General features: G+C 46.9%; 1 long non-coding RNA gene across 1 annotated transcript; it reads right to left on the bottom strand.

Moving 5' to 3' along the window:
• Positions 1–4,588: 4,588 nt before the first annotated feature.
• On the bottom strand, positions 4,589–8,355 carry LOC137422597 (uncharacterized). The gene is made up of 2 exons (XR_010983526.2): positions 8,300–8,355; positions 4,589–5,564 (listed from the first exon to the last, which is right to left on the bottom strand). It is a non-coding gene; the product is annotated as an uncharacterized LOC137422597 (long non-coding RNA).
• Positions 8,356–24,979: the final 16,624 nt, after the last annotated feature.

Here is a 24,979-nt window from a genome sequence, read left to right as displayed (position 1 = left end):
GGTGCCTGAGGATCCCGGGTGTGGATCGGGCAGCCCGTGCCAGAGAGGGCACTGAGGGGGTGAGAGTGCGAGAGGGCCTTCCCCAGTTAGTTAGGTTAGGGTGAGGAACAGGTGAGCTTGGTAGGCAACAACAGTGGTGGAGGTGTGCAGGTGGGCGGACCAGCTGGGAGCGTCACACGACCCAGCCACCGAAATTGTGCGGGGGCACCGAGTGATGAATCGGGGGAGTGAGACCCCAACTTGAGAAGCACCACAGTTTGGTCAATGGGAATTGGTTTTTAGAACCCATAGTGTAAGTTGGCCAATGGATTGGCAGGGAAAGACCCCGGGTAATGTAAAGTTGTTAAAGTCATTTAGGAAATAGTTAGGATTGATGAACCTGTCGCACCATACGCAGCCACTTACCTGAGGTGATGATGATGACTCCACACCTGTGTTCCTTTGTTCTGTGTTGCAGGAAAGGAGAATTGCTGTGTGGATTTGTGAGACGCATCACGATGTGGATGAGACATTGGGGTGATTCCATCTCTCCCTCCTTAGGAGGGACTGATGATGAATTGGTGATGGCAAATTTTGATGTTGAGTTGGAGATGGCAAATTTTGATGAGAGTTGGAAATGGCAAATTTGATTGGTTAGGAGGGAGAGAAGACGAATTTGGTTTATGGGAGGAACGGGGAAGACAGTAGGGACGTTTGTTGATGTGTAAAGTAGATGTTTATGGGTAGTGTTGTGTTTTGTGGATACAGTAAGGGGTAAGGGAGGGGCAATGTAGGTTACCTGGTGGGGGGGGGGCGTACGGTAGGAACGTACCTGTCTCACCTGGTTCCCATGTGCCCCCAGTGTGCATTACCTAGTATTGCGTGCACTTTTGCGCCCTTACCACCTTACTCACTTGTCTTCTTTTGTCTCCCACCTCCGAGGATCTGGCTTTGGGGCAGAGAGAGAGGAGAGAGAGGTGCTGGCTCCGCAGTTGTGGGCCTGTACTTCCGCTGCTTGCTGCCTGGATCGATACACCATATGGACCGCAATTTTTGTGGCCGCCCACAATGGACCGCAGTTCTTTTGCGGTCAAGCACCACCCGAGGATGGACCTCTGGGTCAACGTGGCACCTATGCCATACAGGTGAACCACTTTTAGTTGGCCCCCCTGACGGCCACAATTTAGAAATGGACGCGGTTGGCGCCTTTCTTTATTTCTAAAGAAGCCAGAAGGCCAAGTGCACTCCATGAAGGCAAGACCAGCGGCAGAACATCGGCCGGCTGCGACACCACCGGTGACCATGGACACTTGATTGTGCATTTATTATTGAACACTTTATTGGTGCACCGGATGGTGCTGACTGTGCATAATGGGGTGGTGCTTTTGGTGCTTGGACGGGGTGCTCTGCACATTATTAAAGGCCGTAGGGCCACAGGGCACTCGTGGGTTGGTGTATCGATGCTGGCATGCATGCTCTCCCTATGCATAACATCTGCATGTGTTCCTCAAAGAACAGGTCCTGGATCGTAGTGTAAATATCAGTGTAGTCTTGTGTAAATGATGCTCCCTACCAGCTGTATGTTTAGTTTGAGGATGCTTTCCGTGATTCGGTTATCCTGTGGGTGTGTTTCTGTTAGGAGAAGGGTGCAACGTCGCAGGGGGACATATTTACTCATTTGTGAACATCTGTAAAACTGTCGCACTCAGGGTTGAGTTAATAGTAGAGGGAACTACATCTGAGTGCCACACTAACGTAGGTAAAAATTTATCGGGTCGGGTCGCCCCGAGGTAGAGAAGGGTGCAATGTTGCGGATATGGGATTTGCATCCATCCATATCCGCTTGTAAATATTCCCCTATTTCCTCAATACTTCCCAACTATCCCCAATCCCCCATTCCCTAGTCCCATTTTCTGTAAACAACACTCTGTAGACCCGACCTCCCCCTATTTCCCCCCATTAAATGTCGCATCCAGGTCCACCGCATCTCACGTAGACAACTATAGGACATCTTGCTAGTTATTCTTAGTCTATGTCAGTTAAGGATTCGTTTCCATTAATTCTGACCCTTCGTTGCACCAGAATGTGATTGTATGGCACCGTTAGGAAGTTTAGGACCTCCCAATACCTCCCCGCAGCTCTTCCTCACGGTTCAGCAACAACAACAACAACAACAACAACAACAGCACCAGCGGCGGCGTGCACAGGGAGTGCGCGTCCTCACTCCGGCTTGGTTGGTAGGGGGTGTTGGGAGGGCATGAGGCCTTCCCAGCGAGCCGCCATCGAACATGTGCTCGACGGTGTTACCACATAGGGGCTCCCTGTCAGCTCCTCGTCAAGGGCGGAGCCCGGTAACCCCCGCACCCAATGGGAGCGGCGGACCGGTCCCATCTGGGGCGGAGCCAACCAGCCGAGGGCGTGTCACTCCCCGCTGAGCATGCGCAGGAAGAGGGAGGTGACGTCAGATGCGCGCTGAGCTTGAAGCAAGAAAGACGCCACCTCCGAGTGCTGTGAGGCCTCCCTGCATCTTTTGGACCGTGCTTGATCCTGTCCCCGAGCCAAGGTGCACCTTGTGCTATCGAACTACCTGTCCTTCCCTGCCATCAATCCCTGTGTAAGTCAGCCTTGTTCCGTTTGTCTGTGGTCTGTCTGGGATAAGATAAGACTGTAATTAAGTGCCCATCTCTTCTGTGTTTTTTACCTCACTCTACCTTGTAATCTACCCCTTTTCTCCACCACTAATTATACCCTCCTCCGGAGGTCTTGAGAACTGTACCCCTTGCGTCGTTTCATTTATCCCAGTCGTTGTGTCCTTTCCATCATTGATTTAGCATAGCGCGATTTGGTCAACGTCTGGGTGGATTCGGGGTCTAGTCGGGGAATAACTGTTAGGTCGCGGTGGACCATCCGCTCGGCCCATCATAACATCTAATCCGCGATCCGTAACAATATATATATATATATACAGTGCATTCAGAAAGTGATGTATGTATATATATATATATATATACATATATATATATATATATATATTGTTGTGGTTTTTAGAACCCTCCACTTTGTAAATATTTGTAATAATCCCTTATAAATAATCCCCTGTAAATATTCCCATTTTTGTGTAAAGATCAAAGGTCGCACCCTAGTTAGGTCATATTGCAACACGTAGGACACCATAGGCTCTTCTTTAGTTATTTCATTAGTATGTGTTTCAGGTAAGGATCTGTTCCCAATAGTTTGAATCTGCGTTGTATTAATCAAATAACCTAGGCCCCTTTTTCCAATCCCATTCATTTTGCGGCGTAGCCTCCCTCCAAATTGTATTCCCTTGCTTACCAGTAGCGTTCGCTGCCTTCTGGTTGTTCCCGCAAGCCACCATAAGCCACGCGGCTGAGTTGGAGAAAAAGGGGGAGGAGTGCCAGGAACGAAGGCGTGGCCCCTCAACGCACCATCAAGGGGCGGACCGGTGAGCGCTCGCGACCAATGAGGGCCGAGGCCAACTCACACCAGTAGGCGTGTCCAAAAGGCAGGCGGCTTTATACGCGAGTGGGCAATATAAGCGGCTGCGTGGGACTACTTGAGAGAGGTGCCCGGGAGAATGACTTGAACAGATGAGAAAGGAGTCCTTGCTTGCCGTTTACGAACTGTTGGAGGCATGCACAACTGGCCGAAGGCTTAGGGTCAATTTATTACGTACGCCGCATCCCAGTCTTCCCCCCCCCCCCCCCCCCCCACCCCGCGATATATTTGTCCATTAACATTAAACGCCACGCGAAGCTGCCGGCTGCTCGTTGCCGCGGTACGAGTGAACACCCGGAGCGTGGACCGGAGCGCGAGGTCGGAGCCGGACCTCACGGCCAAACATCAACGCCCACCTACCACCTGCCTGGACCCTTCTCTCCCTTCCCACCACCACCACCACCTTGTGTAAGTGTGTTTGTTCTGTCCTGGGAGTGATAATATAAGACTGTATAAGGCTGCCCTGTGTTACTGCTTCTTCCTCAACTGTATATTACCTCTTTCGTTCCTCTTCATTCTTGTACAATAAATTCTGTGTTCCTCCTTTATCTGATTTCTTCTCATCCGATCGCTTTAGTCTTTTCCCAATTGAATACCGGTGGCACGATATAGGAATCGCTTATAATCGGGTCTAGTCTTTGTTAACGGTCTGAGTCGTGGCTCGCTTCGCTCGGCGTGTCCATTACAGCCGCGGCTCAGGCGGGCTCATTTCCTCGCTTACCGGAAGGCGCTGGTAATTAGGTAATAGGAGCAATTGGCCTACCACCCTATTCAGCGCTGACCGGAAGTGACGTCATAGCTCCAGGACTCGGACGGCCAGCTTAAAAGACGAGGGGATTAACCCCCCCCCCCCTCCCCCCTCGGTAAGGGGAGCGACGTCCTCCGAGATCCGCAACAAGATATATATATATATATATATATATATATATATATATATATATATATATACACACAGAGCATTCAGAAAGTATTCAGACCCCTTCACTTTTTTCACATTTTGTTATGTTGCAGCCTTATGCTGAAATAGTTTAAATTCATTTTTTCCCTCATCAATCTACACTCAATACCCCATAATGACAAAGAGAAAACAGGATTTTAGAAAGTTTTGCTAATTTATTAAAAAGAAAAAACTGAAATATCACATTGACATTAAGTATTCATACCCTTTGCTATAACACTTGAAATTTATCTCAGGTGCCTCCGGTTTCTCTTGATCATCTTTGAGATGTTTCTTCAATGTTCTGTCCCAAGCTTTTGGCAGTTTCTGCTATAACAAAAACGGCTTTGCGGTCTGACACTTTTGTGCGATCTAGAGCGGCTGCGAGTTCTTCAGTAACGACAGTTTTTCGCCCCCTCTTTCTTTTTCGTGTCTGAAATGTGATGCCTCCAGCAGCTCCCTCACTTGCATTGTCCCCAGTTTCCATCTTTTCACTATCTTCTGCTGAGCTGTTTTCAGATTCAGAACCAGATGAAATCAGTTCAGCTGTAGAAGCTGCTAACTGTTTCATTTGCTCCATTCGCTGTCGCCTGGCAAGCATTTCCTCCTCTCTTTTGGACGCCGTTTTCTCCTTCGCAGCAAGCTTTACATCTACTCCAGCCAGCGACCCCCTTCTTCCCTTTTCTCGCTGGGCTAACAAGAAATCCTTGTCTTCTTGTAATACTGACGTATTGGTCAGAGCATCAGCGTGAGCGACATCAAAAAGGTCTTCAAGCCTGGAAACAAAAGCCGACTCTCTCGCGAGTTGAGTTGGTGACGTTCGCGCTTTGTTCTTTTTCAGAAGACGCCATTCTTCAAATGTCTGCTCAAGCTTGGTTTGGCAGTTTTGATGAGCTCTCATCGGGATTCTAGCTTTCTTCCAAAAGTTAGCTATTTCCGTGATGGTAACATCCGACGATTGTCTTACGGTCTCCTTCAGATCGAGATGGTGATGTAGGAAGAATCCAAGAGCCATACGCAATGATGGCAACTTGCTGCCACTTAATTCAGTCACAGAGTCGCCAAGGAGATACAACTTGGTTTGAGATCTTGTTGCTTTTTCCACAGATGACATTTTCAATCAGATATGAATCTGAAAGAAATAGAACATAGCATTAAGAAATTAAGAATCAAGAAAATTCAAACAGTTCTATTAATAACTGAGCAGTGAGCACAATGCATCAAGCAATTACACAAACATACTGCTGCAACAGTGTTGCAGCTGTTGCTTAGTCAGCATAGTCAGTCCATTGAGTCCAAACAGTAAACAAGTCTGAACATGTCTGGAATATAAATTCATGGAAAATTTGCATTATCAATTTATCAGAAAAACAATGGGATTCGGATGATTGGTTGGATAATAGATATGAACCAGTTGAACCACAATGATTATGCTTCTATAATCTGTGATAATATTATACCATGTTTATACACCCATTGTGTCTGTGATTCTCTGCAAAGCCTGTGATAACTTCGTTTTTATTTTCAAATAGTGTTCTGTGATACACCTATGTACAGTGTTTACTTTTAGATACTATGGTGATAAGCGTTCCCAGGTCAGCGCTACATCTCATTTTAGCATTTATTGTCTAGCAGACTCTAGCTCAACGAACATTTTACTCTTTTATTATAACAGATATTGTGTATGTACAATGTACATATTACTACTGTAATTATTTATTTAATGGAGCACAGAGTTTTATAACTTAAAGGTTTTATCTGTGTTCCTAGTAATTAATTTTACCACAATGATTGCATGTTGTGTGTATGATGATAGGAGAGAGTGTCAATTTACTTAGTAGTTAAAATTGGGTTCTTAATTTATCAACAGAATTAATCTATTAATTTATCAGTAGTATGTGAAATTATTTGAGATTATTTTATTCTTTTATTTGAGATCAATTATTTGAGATCACCTGATCTTTCACTTCGCTCTTTCACGAGCCTCGATCTTGTATACAGAAAAAAAAAAAAAAAAAAAAAAAGGGCGGCCGCAGCTTTGGGGTATCAGAAACTTTACCATCATTGAGCTACCCCTAAATATTGTTCAATTGTGCTCATATTTTGCCTGAATTTTTATTTCATATATTGGAACAACTTGTGAGGGTAAGAAGATCATATTTCAAATGTTCAAAAATAAGCTCCACCCTGATGGACACACGTGTCAAAACTGCAAATACCAACACGTGACGTTGGTTATCCCTGCACGGAGAGCAGGAACTCAGGAATTCTTCTTCTCCCCCCCCCCCCCCCCCTCATAGATTAGCCACCGCAGCATAGATTGATATTTCCGTCAGCGAAGCGACGGGTCTTATATTCCAGTACATACAGACAAACATACACACACATACATACACACACATACATACATACGTACACACACACACACACGTCACACAGACAGACGTACACACAAACACACACACACACACACACACACACACACACATCTCATTTTTTCATTTCTGTTCCTCAAAATTCTTTCTCTCTCTTTTATTCACACACACACACACACACACACACACACACACACACACACACACACACACACACACACACACACACACACACACACACAATTAATTGTACAGTATCGGTTGTTCCTAAACTTAAATATAAATAATTTAAAGGATTGTTGTAAATGATGTTAATTTCACAACATCCCATATTCAACTTTATTTAAATTGTAAACCTCAACATAGTTTCTCCACCTAAAGCAAGAACCTTAACCCGTAAACAACTGACTAATTTCCCGACTGCATGGATCATCAGCTGGGCACCGTTCTTCCTCGAGGTTTCGATCATTTCAGCCCAGGACCTCTCCAAACGGCGGATCCACAACCTCGATCATGGATCCACATCAATAGATGGTACATCAGTAGATCCACAACCTCGATCATGGATCCACATCAGTAGATGGTACATCAATAGATCCACAACCTCGATCATGGATCCACATCAGTAGATGGTAAATCAGTAGATCCACAACCTCAGTTGCGTCCAGGCAGTCAGTCAACCCATCAATGCAACATCACTTATTCCACCTTTACTCGCAATAGGATTTAATGTGTTATATATTTATAACTTTCCTTACACACTCGATAATGATATCATTAAATCATTCACATCTTACCGTTAAATACATCAATCTACCAACCAGCATGACCACACCACCTACCTTTCTATCAAACTGCACTTCGAATGCTCAAACTGTCATTCATTTATAACGGTTTTTTGTATACAAACACACTTTTTGCATCTTGAGCCGAGTTCCTTCAAAAATGGTTTCTTCAAAAACAAAATGGTTTCTGTTTCAATCATGAAAGATAACCGAGTACAACTACCATGGCTGGGGAACAAACCCACCATGAAAGTAGATTGTACTCATCGTCACGTATTAGATCGTTTGCCTCAGACCAAATCCCGAACCATGGACATTCTTCATGTTTGCCTCATTAATCCAATATGATTATCGGGTTGAGAAACAACGGTCGATGCTAACGTCATTTGCCTTCGATTTCACGAAACGCTTTACACTCCCTGTACATCGGAAGCGACACTACTTATTATTATATCGACATTATTTAATCATCGTGCATTTACCTCGTTATAAAGTGAACGTTTTATCAAAATTATAATTTCATCGAATCAAAAAATCCACAACAAACCGATACGGACGACTCGGGATCACATGGTCCGAGTATCGGCAATTCAGTCATGACAAACGTTAAAATCTCGCAAAGTATGTCCAATTGAATAATCATTCTTTAAAACACCATGTAGGGACATTTATACAAGCACAGGAGACAGCCGGCTTAGCCATTTTACGTGAGGGTCATCTGTGACGACCGGGAGGCCGAGACTTCATGTCCGGTTTGAACCGGAAGAGCTAGGTAGGTAAATTAATGAATTGATTTTTTAAAAAACGACGATTCGAAAACGTAACATTTGGATTTTTGACGTAACATACAGTCATCATTTATGTTTAATAAATAAAGTGAAACATCACAAGCACTGAGAGCCAAGTTCAACTCGATAATAAATCATACATTGTAATTATAGTTAAACGCTGTCGGCGGCCTGTTGCTTTCTTTCAAATTAATGTTGTCATTTCTTAAAATATTTATTTAGTCATTCATGCGCCATCAACATTATGTATTTTAGTTATGTTTAATAAATATATATATGTTATATAATACCGGTATATATATATATTGCGATACCTTCAAACATAAACAGGGAAACAGCGCACTCTACTGGGCGCTGTATGGCACCGGCGTTCCGCTTTCAAAGATGGAGACTTTGCTGGGTCAATGTCATTGTGGTGTGGCTTGTGCTCTCGTTTATTTGTACGTGTACCCAAATTATTTATTATTATTTGTATATAATATATATATTTGTATATATATATTTGTATTTGTATATTTTTGTATTTGTATAATATATATATTTGTATTTGTATATATATTTGTACGTGTACCCAAATTATTTATTTGTACGTGTACCCAAATTTATTTATTTGTATATATATATATATATATATATATTTATTTTTTTTATATATATTTTTATATATTTATATATATTTTTATTTATTTCAAATTTATTTGTATATTTTTGTATTTGTATAATATATATATTTGTATTTGTATATATATTTGTACGTGTACCCAAATTATTTATTTGTACGTGTACCCAAATTTATTTATTTGTATATTTTATATATTTTTTTATATTTTTATTTATTTTTTATTTATTTTTATTTTTTTTTTTTATATATTTTTATATATTTATATATATTTTTTATTTATTTCAAATTTATTTGTATATTTTTGTATTTGTATAATATATATACGTATTTGTATTTGTATATATATTTGTACGTGTACCCAAATTATTTATTTGTACGTGTACCCAAATTTATTTATTCTGGGCGCTGTATGGCACCGGCGTTCCTCTTTCAAAGATGGAGACTTTGCTGGGTCAATGTCATTGTGGTGTGGCTTGTGCTCTCGTTTGTTTGTACGTGTACCCAAATTAGCATGCGCACACAGATTTCGCTCATTCGTTTTGAGATTGTGAACACTGAGGTCATTGATTCATGAAAAAATGTCTGCTATTGCTTAACTGTTCTGCAACTGGATCAATATTGTTCAAACGTTAATTTTCTACTACGGTAACGAAGCTCCATCTGCAAACGGTCTTCTTTCGTGTATAAAATCCGGTTGATGAACGAAGTGACAAAAGGATAAAATATGAACGTACTCGCCCTAAGGGCAGTGAGGCCACAGTTGAACACGAAAAGCGAGGAAAGATAGCGGAGGAAACATGGTGATCGAGAGGGTTGGGTTATAAAGGGTTAATGGTGGTAGAAAAGATCGGAGATGTGGAGGGGTAATAACTGGAGATGAGGGTGCACCACCTCAAATAGTGGGATTGAACAGGAGGCAGTTCACCAAATGGAGAAAAAAAATGAACAATGTAGTGGAGGTATGCAGAAAGACCAAAGGAGAAGCCACTGACCTGTCTGCAGTAGGAGGAATCAGCAACATACCTTATTTGTCATTATGTGAATAACTTCTGAAGTGAACATTCAGTAGAAGACGCTAGATCATGTTTTAGCACACACATACACAAACACACACACACACACACACACACACACACACACACACACACACACACACACACACACACACGATCCCCCCACAATTACAGACGGGATGATTTCCCCCAGAATTACAGACGGGATGATTTCCCCCAGAATTACAGACAGGATGATTCCCCCAGAATTACAGACAGGATGATTCCCCCAGAATTACAGACGGGATGATTTCCCCCAGAATTACAGACAGGATGATTCCCCCAGAATTACAGACAGGATGATTCCCCGAGAATTGCAGACGGGATGATTGCCCCAGAATTACAGACAGGATGATTTCCCCCAGAATTACAGACAGGATGATTGCCCCAGAATTACAGACGGGATGATTCCCCCAGAATTACAGACGCGATAATTCCCCACAATTACAGACGCGATGATTCCCCCAGAATTACAGACGCGATGATTCCCCACAATTACAGACGCGATGATTCCCCCAGAATTACAGACGGGATGATTTCCCCCAGAATTACAGACGGGATGATTTCCACCACAATTACAGACGGGATGATTTCCCCCAGAATTACAGACAGGATGATTCCCCCCAGAATTACAGACGGGATGATTTCCCCCAGAATTACAGACGGGATGATTTACCCCAGAATTATAGACGAGATGATTTCCCCCAGAATTACAGACAGGATGATTCCCCCAGAATTACAGACGGGATGATTCCCCACAATTACAGACGCGATGATTCCCCCAGAATTACAGACGCGATGATTCCCCCAGAATTACAGACGGGATGATTTCCCCCAGAATTACAGACGGGATGATTTCCACCACAATTACAGACGGGATGATTTCCCCCAGAATTACAGACGGGATGATTTCCACCACAATTACAGATGGGATGATTTCCCCCAGAATTACAGACGGGATGATTTCCCCCAGAATTACAGACGGGATGATTCCCCCAGAATTACAGACGGGATGATTCCCCACAATTACAGACGGGATGATTCCCCACAATTACAGACGCGATGATTCCCCCAGAATTACAGACGTGATGATTCCCCCAGAATTACAGACGGGATAATTCCCCCACAATTACAGACGGGATGATGCCCCCACAATTACAGACGGGATGATTCCCCCCAGAATTACAGACGGGATGATTCCCCCCAGGATTACAGACGGGATGATTCCCCCCAGAATTACAGACGGGATGATTCCCTCCACAATTACAGACGGGATGCTTCCCCCCAGAATTACAGACGGGATGATTCCCCCCACAATTAAAGACAGGATGATTCCCCCCAGAATTACAGACGGGATGATTCCCCCCAGAATTACAAACAGGATGATTCCCCCCACAATTACAGACGGGATGATTCCCCCCAGAATTACAGACGGGATGATTCCCCCCACAATTACAGACAGGATGATTCCCTCCACAATTACAGACGGGATGATTCCCCCCAGAATTACAGACAGGATGATTCCCCCCACAATTACAGACGGGAAGATTCCCCCCAGAATTACAGACGGGATGCTTCCCCCCAGAATTACAGACGGGATGATTCCCCCCACAATTAAAGACAGGATGATTCCCCCCAGAATTACAGACGGGATGATTCCCCCCAGAATTACAGACAGGATGATTCCCCCCACAATTACAGACGGGATGATTCCCCCCAGAATTACAGACGGGATGATCCTCCCCAGAATTAGGGCAATCACCTCAAAATTACAGACGGGATGATTCCCCCACAATTACAGACGGGATGATTCCCCCAGAATTGCAAAAGAGATGATCTCCCCAGAATTAGGGCAATCACCTCAGAATTGCAGGCGGGTTGATTCCCCCAGAATTGCAGAATAAATTATCCCCGCCCCAGAATTAGGGCAATCACTTCAGAATTGCAGGTGGGATGATTCCCCCAGAATTGCAGGTGGGATGCTTCCCCCAGAATTGCAGAAGAAATGATCCCCGCCCCAGAATTAGGGCAATAACTTCAGAATTGCAGACGGGATGATTCCCCCACAATTACAGACGGGATGATTCCCCCAGAATTGCAAAAGAGATGATCTCCCCAGAATTAGGGCAATCACCTCAGAATTGCAGGCGGGTTGATTCCCCCAGAATTGCAGACGAAATTATCCCCGCCCCAGAATTAGTGCAATCACTTCAGAATTGCAGGTGGGATGATTCCCCCAGAATTGCAGGTGGGATGATTCCCCCAGAATTGCAGGTGGGATAATTCCCCCAGATTTGCAGGCGGGATGATTCCCCCAGAATTGCAGGCGTGATGATTCCCCCAGAATTGCAGGCGGGATAATTCCCCCAGAATTGCAGGCGGGATGATTCCCCCAGAATTGCCGGCGGGATGATTCCCCCAGAATTGCAGGCGGGATGATTCCCCCAGAATTGCAGGCGGGATGATTCCCCCAGGATTGCAGGCGGGATGATTCCCCCAGAATTGTAGGCGGGATGATTCCCCCAGAATTGCAGGCGGGATGATTCCCCAAGAATTGCAGGCGGGATGATTCCCCCAGAATTGCAGGCGGGATGATTCCACCAGAATTGTAGGCGGGATGATTCCCCCAGAATTGCAGGCGGGATGATTCCCCAAGAATTACAGACGGGATGATTTCCCCCAGAATTACAGATGGAATGATTCCCCCACAATTACAGACAAGATGATTCCCCCACAATTACAGACGGGATGATTCCCCACAATTACAGACGGGATGATTCCCCCACAATTCCACCGGGATGATTTCCCCCAGAATTACAGATGGGATGATTTCCCAAAGAATTACAGATGGGATGATTCCCCCCAGAATTACAGATGGGATGATTCCCCCACAATTACAGACGGGATGATTCCCCCAGAATTACAGATGGGATGATTCCCCCACAATTACAGACGGGATGATTTCCCCCAGAATTACAGATGCGATGATTCCCCCCAAATTACAGACGGGATGATTCCCCCACAATTACAGACGGGATGAATTCCCCCAGAATTACAGATGGGATGATTCCCCCACAATTACAGACGGGATGATTCCCCCAGAATTACAGATGGGATGATTCCCCCCAAATTACAGACGGGATGATTCCCCCACAATTACAGACGGGATGAATTCCCCCAGAATTACAGATGGGATGATTCCCCCACAATTACAGACGGGATGATTCCCCCAGAATTACAGATGGGATGATTCCCCCACAATTACAGACGGGATGATTTCCCCCAGAATTACAGATGGGATGATTCCCCCCAAATTACAGATGGGATGATTCCCCCACAATTACAGATGGGATGATTTCCCACAGAATTACAGATGGGATGATTCCCCCCAAATTACAGACGGGATGATTCCCCCACAATTACAGATGGGATGATTCCCCCCAGAATTACAGATGGGATGATTCCCCCACAATTACAGACGGGATGATTCCCCCCACAATTACAGACGGGAAGATTCCCCCCACAATTACAGACGGGATGATTCCCCCCACAATTACAGACGGGAAGATTCCCCCCACAATTACAGACGGGATGATTCCCCACACAATTACAGACGGGATGCTTCCCCCCAGAATTACAGACGGGATGATTCCCCCCACAATTAAAGACAGGATGATTCCCCCCAGAATTACAGACGGGATGATTTCCCCCAGAATTACAGATGGGATGATTCCCCCAAGAATTACAGACGGGATGATTACCCCCAGAATTACAGACGGGAAGATTCCCCCCACAATTACAGACGGGATGATTTCCCCCACAATTACAGACGGGATGATTCCCCCACAATTACAGACGGGATGATTCCCCCCACAATTACAGACTGGATGATTCCCCCCAGAATTACAGACGGGATGATTCCCCCCAGAATTACAGACGGGATGATTCCCTCCACAATTACAGACGGGAAGATTCCCCCCACAATTACAGACGGGATGATTCCCCCCACAATTACAGACGGGAAGATTCCCCCCACAATTACAGACGGGATGATTCCCCACACAATTACAGACGGGATGCTTCCCCCCAGAATTACAGACGGGATGATTCCCCCCACAATTAAAGACAGGATGATTCCCCCCAGAATTACAGATGGGATGATTTCCCCCAGAATTACAGATGGGATGATTCCCCCAAGAATTACAGATGGGATGATTCCCCCAGAATTACAGACGGGATGATTCCCCCCAGAATTACAGACGGGATGATTCCCTCCACAATTACAGACGGGATGATTCCCCCCACAATTACAGACGGGATGATTCCCCCCACAATTACAGACGGGATGATTCCCTCCACAATTACAGACCGGATGATTCCCCCCACAATTACAGACGGGATGATTCCCCCCACAATTACAGACGGGATGATTCCCCCCACAATTACAGACGGGATGATTCCCCCCACAATTACAGACGGGATGATTCCCCCCCACAATTACAGACGGGATGATTCCCCCCACAATTACAGACGGGATGATTCCCCCCCAATTACAGACGGGATGATTTCCCCCAGAATTACAGATGGGATGATTTCCCCCAGAATTACAGATGGGATGATTACCCCAGAATTACAGACGGGATGATTCCCCCCAGAATTACAGACGGGATGATTCCCTCCACAATTACAGACGGGAAGATTCCCCCCCAATTACAGACGGGATGATTTCCCCCAGAATTACAGATGGGATGATTCCCCCAAGAATTACAGATGGGATGATTCCCCCAGAATTACAGACGGGATGATTCCCCCCAGAATTACAGACGGGATGATTCCCTCCACAATTACAGACGGGAAGATTCCCCCACAATTACAGACGGGATGATTTCCCCCACAATTACAGACGGGATGATTCCCCCCACAATTACAGACGGGATGATTCCCCCCACAATTACAGACTGGATGATTCCCCCCAGAATTACAGATGGGATGATTCCCCCAAGAATTACAGATGGGATGATTCCCCACAGAATTACAGACGGGATGATTCCCCCCAGAATTACAGACGGGATGATTCCCTCCACAATTACAGACGGGAAGATTCCCCCCACAATTACAGACGGGATGATTTCCCCCACAATTACAGACGGGATGATTCCCCCCACAATTACAGACGGGATGATTCCCCCCACAATTACAGACTGGATGATTCCCCCCAGAATTACAGACGGGATGATTCCCCCCAGAATTACAGACGGGATGATTCCCTCCACAATTACAGACGGGAAGATTCCCCCCACAATTACAGACGGGATGATTCCCCCCACAATTACAGACAGGATGATTCCCCCCACAATTACAGACGGGATGATTCCCCACACAATTACAGACGGGATGATTCCCCCCAGAATTACAGACGGGATGATTCCCCCCACAATTACAGACAGGATGATTCCCCCCACAATTACAGACGGGATGATTCCCCACACAATTACAGACGGGATGATTCCCCCCAGAATTACAGACGGGATGATTCCCCCCACAATTACAGACGGGATGATTCCCCCCAGAATTACAGACAGGATGATTCCCTCCACAATTACAGACGGGAAGATTCCCCCCACAATTACAGACGGGATGATTCCCCCCACAATTACAGACGGGATGATTCCCCCCAGAATTACAGACGGGATGATTCCCCCCACAATTACAGACGGGATGATTCCCTCCACAATTACAGACGGGAAGATTCCCCCCACAATTACAGACGGGATGATTCCCCCCACAATTACAGACGGGATGATTCCCCCCACAATTACAGACGGGATGATTCCCCCCACAATTACAGACGGGATGATTCCCCCCACAATTACAGACGGGATGATTCCCCCCACAATTACAGACGGGATGATTCCCTCCACAATTACAGACGGGATGATTCCCCCCACAATTACAGACGGGATGATTCCCCCCACAATTACAGACGGGATGATTCCCCCCACAATTACAGACGGGATGATTCCCCCCACAATTACAGACGGGATGATTCCCCCCCACAATTACAGACGGGATGATTCCCCCCCACAATTACAGACGGGATGATTCCCCCCACAATTACAGACGGGATGATTCCCCCCCAATTACAGACGGGATGATTTCCCCCAGAATTACAGATGGGATGATTACCCCAGAATTACAGACGGGATGATTCCCCCCAGAATTACAGACGGGATGATTCCCTCCACAATTACAGACGGGAAGATTCCCCCCCAATTACAGACGGGATGATTTCCCCCAGAATTACAGATGGGATGATTCCCCCAAGAATTACAGATGGGATGATTCCCCCAGAATTACAGACGGGATGATTCCCCCCAGAATTACAGACGGGATGATTCCCTCCACAATTACAGACGGGAAGATTCCCCCCACAATTACAGACGGGATGATTTCCTCCACAATTACAGACGGGATGATTCCCCCAAGAATTACAGATGGGATGATTCCCCACAGAATTACAGACGGGATGATTCCCCCCAGAATTACAGACGGGATGATTTCCCCCACAATTACAGACGGGATGATTCCCCCCACAATTACAGACGGGATGATTCCCTCCACAATTACAGACGGGAAGATTCCCCCCACAATTACAGACGGGATGATTTCCCCCACAATTACAGACGGGATGATTCCCCCCACAATTACAGACGGGATGATTCCCCCCACAATTACAGACGGGATGATTCCCCCCACAATTACAGACGGGATGATTCCCCCCACAATTACAGACGGGATGATTCCCTCCACAATTACAGACGGGAAGATTCCCCCCACAATTACAGACGGGATGATTCCCCCCAGAATTACAGACGGGATGATTCCCCCCAGAATTACAGACGGGATGATTCCCTCCACAATTACAGACGGGAAGATTCCCCCCACAATTACAGACGGGATGATTCCCCCCACAATTACAGACGGGAAGATTCCCCCCACAATTACAGACGGGATGATTCCCCACACAATTACAGACGGGATGCTTCCCCCCAGAATTACAGACGGGATGATTCCCCCCACAATTAAAGACAGGATGATTCCCCCCAGAATTACAGACGGGATGATTCCCCCCAGAATTACAGACAGGATGATTCCCCCCACAATTACAGACGGGATGATTCCCCCCACAATTACAGACAGGATGATTCCCTCCACAATTACAGACGGGATGATTCCCCCCAGAATTACAGACAGGATGATTCCCTCCACAATTACAGACGGGAAGATTCCCCCCAGAATTACAGACAGGATGATTCCCTCCACAATTACAGACGGGATGATTCCCCCCAGAATTACAGACAGGATGATTCCCTCCACAATTACAGACGGGAAGATTCCCCCCACAATTACAGACAGGATGATTCCCCCCACAATTACAGACAGGATGATTCCCTCCACAATTACAGACGGGATGATTCCCCCCAGAATTACAGACAGGATGATTCCCCCCACAATTACAGACGGGATGATTCCCCCCAGAATTACAGACGGGATGATTCCCCCCAGAATTACAGACGGGATGATTCCCTCCACAATTACAGACGGGAAGATTCCCCCCACAATTACAGACGGGATGATTCCCCCCACAATTACAGACGGGAAGATTCCCCCCACAATTACAGACGGGATGCTTCCCCCCAGAATTACAGACGGGATGATTCCCCCCACAATTAAAGACAGGATGATTCCCCCCAGAATTACAGACGGGATGATTCCCCCCAGAATTACAGACAGGATGATTCCCCCCACAATTACAGACGGGATGATTCCCCCCACAATTACAGACGGGATGATTCCCCCCACAATTACAGACAGGATGATTCCCTCCACAATTACAGACGGGATGATTCCCCCCAGAATTACAGACAGGATGATTCCCTCCACAATTACAGACGGGATGATTCCCCCCACAATTACAGACGGGAAGATTCCCCCCACAATTACAGACGGGATGCTTCCCCCCAGAATTACAGACGGGATGATTCCCCCCACAATTAAAGACAGGATGATTCCCCCCAGAATTACAGACGGGATGATTCCCCCCAGAATTACAGACAGGATGATTCCCCCCACAATTACAGACGGGATGATTCCCCCCAGAATTACAGACGGGATGATCCTCCCCAGAATTAGGGCAATCACCTCAAAATTACAGACGGGATGATTCCCCCACAATTACAGACGGGATGATTCCCCCAGAATTGCAAAAGAGATGATCTCCCCAGAATTAGGGCAATCACCTCAGAATTGCAGGCGGGTTGATTCCCCCAGAATTGCAGAATAAATTATCCCCGCCCCAGAATTAGGGCAATCACTTCAGAATTGCAGGTGGGATGATTCCCCCAGAATTGCAGGTGGGATGCTTCCCCCAGAATTGCAGAAGAAATGATCCCCGCCCCAGAATTAGGGCAATAACTTCAGAATTGCAGACGGGATGATTCCCCCACAATTACAGACGGGATGATTCCCCCAGAATTGCAAAAGACATGATCTCCCCAGAATTAGGGCAATCACCTCAGAATTGCAGGCGGGTTGATTCCCCCAGAATTGCAGAAGAAATTATCCCCGCCCCAGAATTAGTGCAATCACTTCAGAATTGCAGGTGGGATGATTCCCCCAGAATTGCAGGTGGGATGATTCCCCCAGAATTGCAGGTGGGATAATTCCCCCAGATTTGCAGGCGGGATGATTCCCCCAGAATTGCAGGCGTGATGATTCCCCCAGAATTGCAGGCGGGATAATTCCCCCAGAATTGCAGGCGGGATGATTCCCCCAGAATTGCCGGCGGGATGATTCCCCCAGAATTGCAGGCGGGATGATTCCCCCAGAATTGCAGGCGGGATGATTCCCCCAGGATTGCAGGCGGGATGATTCCCCCAGAATTGTAGGCGGGATGATTCCCCCAGAATTGCAGGCGGGATGATTCCCCAAGAATTGCAGGCGGGATGATTCCCCCAGAATTGCAGGCGGGATGATTCCACCAGAATTGTAGGCGGGATGATTCCCCCAGAATTGCAGGCGGGATGATTCCCCAAGAATTACAGACGGGATGATTTCCCCCAGAATTACAGATGGAATGATTCCCCCACAATTACAGACAAGATGATTCCCCCACAATTACAGACGGGATGATTCCCCACAATTACAGACGGGATGATTCCCCCACAATTACAAACGGGATGATTTCCCCCAGAATTACAGATGGGATGATTTCCCACAGAATTACAGATGGGATGATTCCCCCCAGAATTACAGATGGGATGATTCCCCCACAATTACAGACGGGATGATTCCCCCAGAATTACAGATGGGATGATTCCCCCACAATTACAGACGGGATGATTTCCCCCAGAATTACAGATGCGATGATTCCCCCCAAATTACAGACGGGATGATTCCCCCACAATTACAGACGGGATGAATTCCCCCAGAATTACAGATGGGATGATTCCCCCACAATTACAGACGGGATGATTCCCCCAGAATTACAGATGGGATGATTCCCCCCAAATTACAGACGGGATGATTCCCCCACAATTACAGACGGGATGAATTCCCCCAGAATTACAGATGGGATGATTCCCCCACAATTACAGACGGGATGATTCCCCCAGAATTACAGATGGGATGATTCCCCCACAATTACAGACGGGATGATTTCCCCCAGAATTACAGATGGGATGATTCCCCCCAAATTACAGATGGGATGATTCCCCCACAATTACAGATGGGATGATTTCCCACAGAATTACAGATGGGATGATTCCCCCCAAATTACAGACGGGATGATTCCCCCACAATTACAGACGGGATGATTCCCCCAGAATTACAGATGGGATGATTCCCCCACAATTACAGACGGGATGATTTCCCCCAGAATTACAGATGGGATGATTCCCCCACAATTACAGATTGGATGATTCCCCCACAATTACAGATGGGATGATTCCCCCCAGAATTACAGATTGGATGATTCCCCCACAATTACAGATTGGATGATTCCCCCACAATTACAGATGGGATGATTCCCCCCAGAATTACAGATGGGATGATTCCCCCACAATTACAGACGGGATGATTCCCCCCACAATTACAGACAGGATGGTTCCCCCCACAATTACAGACGGGATGATTTGCCCCAGAATTACAGACGGGATGATTTCCACCACAATTACAGACGGGATGATTCCCAAAAGAATTACAGACGGGATGATTCCCAAAAGAATTACAGACGGGATGCTTCCCAAAAGAATTACAGACGGGATGATTTCCCCCAGAATTACAGACGGGATGATTCCCCCAGAATTACAGACGGGATGATTCCTCACAATTACAGACGGCATGATTTCCCCCACAATTACAGACGGGATGATTCCCAAAAGAATTACAGACGGGATGATTTCCCCCAGAATTACAGACGGGATGATTCCCCCAGAATTACAGACGGGATGATTCCCCACAATTACAGACGGCATGATTTCCCCCACAATTACAGACGGGATGATTCCCAAAAGAATTACAGACGGGATGATTTCCCCCAGAATTACAGACGGGATGATTCCCCCAGAATTACAGACGGGATGATTCCCCACAATTACAGACGGCATGATTTCCCCCACAATTACAGACGGGATGATTCCCCCAGAATTACAGATGGGATGATTCCCCCCCAGAATTACAGATGGGATGATTCCCCCACAATTACAGACGGGATGAATTCCCCCCACAATTACAGACAGGATGATTCCCCCCACAATTACAGACGGGATTATTTCCCCCAGAATTACAGACGGCATGATTCCCGAAAGAATTACAGACGGGATGATTCCCAAAAGAATTACAGACGGGATGCTTCCCAAAAGAATTACAGACGGGATGATTTCCCCCAGAATTACAGACGGGATGATTCCCCCAGAATTACAGACAGGATGATTCCCCCCACAATTACAGACGGGATTATTTCCCCCAGAATTACAGACGGGATGATTCCCCCAGAATTACAGACGGGATGATTCCCGAAAGAATTACAGACGGGATGATTCCCAAAAGACTTACAGACGGGATGATTTCCCCCAGAATTACAGACGGGATGATTCCCCACAATTACAGACGGCATGATTTCCCCCACAATTACAGACGGGATGATTCCCCCAGAATTACAGACCGGATGATTCCCCCCAGAATTACAGATGGGATGATTCCCCCACAATTACAGACGGGATGATTCCCCCCACAATTACAGATGGGATGATTCCCCCCCCCCCCCCCCCCCACAATTACAGACGGGATGATTCCCCCCACAATTACAGACCGGATGATTCCCCCCAGAATTACAGATGGGATGATTCCCCCACAATTACAGACGGGATGATTCCCCCCACAATTACAGACGGGATGATTCCCCCCCCCCCCCACAATTACTGACGGGATGATTCCCCCCCCCCCCCCCCACAATTACTGACGGGATGATTCCCCCCACAATTACAGACCGAATGATTCCCCCCAGAATTACAGATGGGATGATTCCCCCACAATTACAGACGGGATGATTCCCCCCACAATTACAGACGGGATGATTCCCCCCCCCCCCCCCCACAATTACAGACGGGATGATTCCCCCCACAATTACAGACCGGATGATTCCCCCCAGAATTACAGACGGGCTGATTCCCTCCACAATTACAGACGGCATGATTCCCCCCACAATTACAGACCGGATGATTCCCCCCAGAATTACAGACGAGCTGATTCCCTCCACAATTACAGACGGCATGATTCCCCCCACAATTACAGACGGGATGATTCCCCCCCCACAATTACAGACGGGATGATTCCCCCCACAATTACAGACCGGATGATTCCCCCCAGAATTACAGATGGGATGATTCCCCCCAGAATTACAGACGGGATGATTCCCCCCAGAATTACAGACGGGATGATTCCCCCCACAATTACAGACGGGATGATTCCCCCCCCAATAATTACAGACGGGATGATTCGCCACAATTACAGACGGGATGATTCCCCCCCCCCCCAATAATTACAGACGGGATGATTCCCCACAATTACAGACGGGATGATTCGCCACAATTACAGACGGGATGATTCCCCCACAATTACAGACGGGATGATTCCCCCCAGAATTACAGAGGGGATGATTCCCCACAATTACAGACGGGATGATTCCCCCACAATTACAGACGGGATTATTCCCCCAGAATTACCGACTGGGCAATCCCTCCAGAATTACAGAGATGATTCCCCCAGAATTACAGATGGGGTTCTTCCCAGAATTTATAGACGATACGATTCCCCCAGAATTACAGAAGAGATGATCCTTCCCAGAATTAGGGCAATCACCTCAGAATTGCAGACGGGATGATTCCCCCAGAATTGCAGGCGGGATGATTCCCCCACAATTACAGACTGGACGACACCCGCCCCCCCCCCCCCCAATTACAGATGGGATGATTCCACCACAATTACAGACTGGACGACACCCCCCCAGAATTACAGACGGGAGGATTCCCCCAGAATTACAAAAGAGATGATCCTCCCCAGAATTAGGGCAATCACCTCAAAATTACAGGCGGGATGATTCCCCCAGAATTGCAGGCGGGATGATTTCCCCAGAATTACAGAAGAGATTATTCCCCCCAGAATTAGGGCAATCACTTCAGAATTGCAGGTGGGATGATTCCCCCATAATTGCAGGTGGGATGATTCCCCCAGAATTGCAGGCGGGATAATTCCCCCAGAATTGCAGGCGGGATAATTCCCCCAGAATTGCAGAAGAGATGATTCCCCCCAGAATTAGGGCAATCACTTCAGAATTGCAGGTGGGATGATTCCCCCATAATTGCAGGTGGGATGATTCTCCCAGAATTGCAGGCGGGATAATTCCCCCAGAATTGCAGGCGGGATAATTCCCCCAGAATTGCAGAAGAGATGATTCCCCCCAGAATTAGGGCAATCACTTCAGAATTGCAGGCGGGATGATTCCCCCAGAATTGTAGGCGGGATGATTCCCCCAGAATTGCAGGCGGGATGATTCCCCAAGAATTGCAGGCGGGATGATTCCCCCAGAATTGTAGGCGGGATGATTCCACCAGAATTGCAGGCGGGATGATTCCCCAAGAATTGCAGGCGGGATGATTCCCCCAGAATTGCAGGCGGGATGATTCCCCAAGAATTGCAGGTGGGATGATTCCCCCAGAATTGTAGGCGGGATGATTCCACCAGAATTGCAGGCGGGATGATTCCCCAAGAATTGCAGGCGGGATGATTCCCCAAGAATTGCAGGCGGGATGATTCCCCCAGAATTGCAGGCGGGATGATTCCCCCCAGAATTACAGACGGGATGATTTCCTCTACAATTACAGACGGGATGATTCCCCCAAGAATTACAGATGGGATGATTCCCCACAGAATTACAGACGGGATGATTCCCCCCAGAATTACAGACGGGATGATTCCCTCCACAATTACAGACGGGAAGATTCCCCCCACAATTACAGACGGGATGATTTCCCCCACAATTACAGACGGGATGATTCCCCCCACAATTACAGACGGGATGATTCCCCCCACAATTACAGACTGGATGATTCCCCCCAGAATTACAGACGGGATGATTCCCCCCAGAATTACAGACGGGATGATTCCCTCCACAATTACAGACGGGAAGATTCCCCCCACAATTACAGACGGGATGATTCCCCCCACAATTACAGACGGGAAGATTCCCCCCACAATTACAGACGGGATGATTCCCCACACAATTACAGACGGGATGCTTCCCCCCAGAATTACAGACGGGATGATTCCCCCCACAATTAAAGACAGGATGATTCCCCCCAGAATTACAGACGGGATGATTCCCCCCACAATTACAGACAGGATGATTCCCCCCACAATTACAGACGGGATGATTCCCCCCACAATTACAGACAGGATGATTCCCTCCACAATTACAGACGGGATGATTCCCCCCAGAATTACAGACAGGATGATTCCCTCCACAATTACAGACGGGAAGATTCCCCCCACAATTACAGACGGGATGATTCCCCCCAGAATTACAGACGGGATGATTCCCCCCAGAATTACAGACGGGATGATTCCCTCCACAATTACAGACGGGAAGATTCCCCCCACAATTACAGACGGGATGATTCCCCCCACAATTACAGACGGGAAGATTCCCCCCACAATTACAGACGGGATGCTTCCCCCCAGAATTACAGACGGGATGATTCCCCCCACAATTAAAGACAGGATGATTCCCCCCAGAATTACAGACAGGATGATTCCCCCCACAATTACAGACGGGATGATTCCCCCAGAATTGCAAAAGAGATGATCTCCCCAGAATTAGGGCAATCACCTCAGAATTGCAGGCGGGTTGATTCCCCCAGAATTGCAGAAGAAATTATCCCCGCCCCAGAATTAGTGCAATCACTTCAGAATTGCAGGTGGGATGATTCCCCCAGAATTGCAGGTGGGATGATTCCCCCAGAATTGCAGGTGGGATAATTCCCCCAGATTTGCAGGCGGGATGATTCCCCCAGAATTGCAGGCGTGATGATTCCCCCAGAATTGCAGGCGGGATAATTCCCCCAGAATTGCAGGCGGGATGATTCCCCCAGAATTGCCGGCGGGATGATTCCCCCAGAATTGCAGGCGGGATGATTCCCCCAGAATTGCAGGCGGGATGATTCCCCCAGGATTGCAGGCGGGATGATTCCCCCAGAATTGTAGGCGGGATGATTCCCCCAGAATTGCAGGCGGGATGATTCCCCAAGAATTGCAGGCGGGATGATTCCACCAGAATTGTAGGCGGGATGATTCCCCCAGAATTGCAGG

The sequence above is a fragment of the Myxine glutinosa genome, chromosome 2, assembly GCF_964187855.1.
Source record: "Myxine glutinosa chromosome 2, kmMyxGlut1.1, whole genome shotgun sequence".
NCBI classification, from domain to species: Eukaryota; Metazoa; Chordata; class Myxini; order Myxiniformes; family Myxinidae; genus Myxine; species Myxine glutinosa.
The sequence above is the reverse complement of the archived record's forward strand: the minus strand, read 5'-3'. Positions and strand labels throughout refer to the sequence as shown.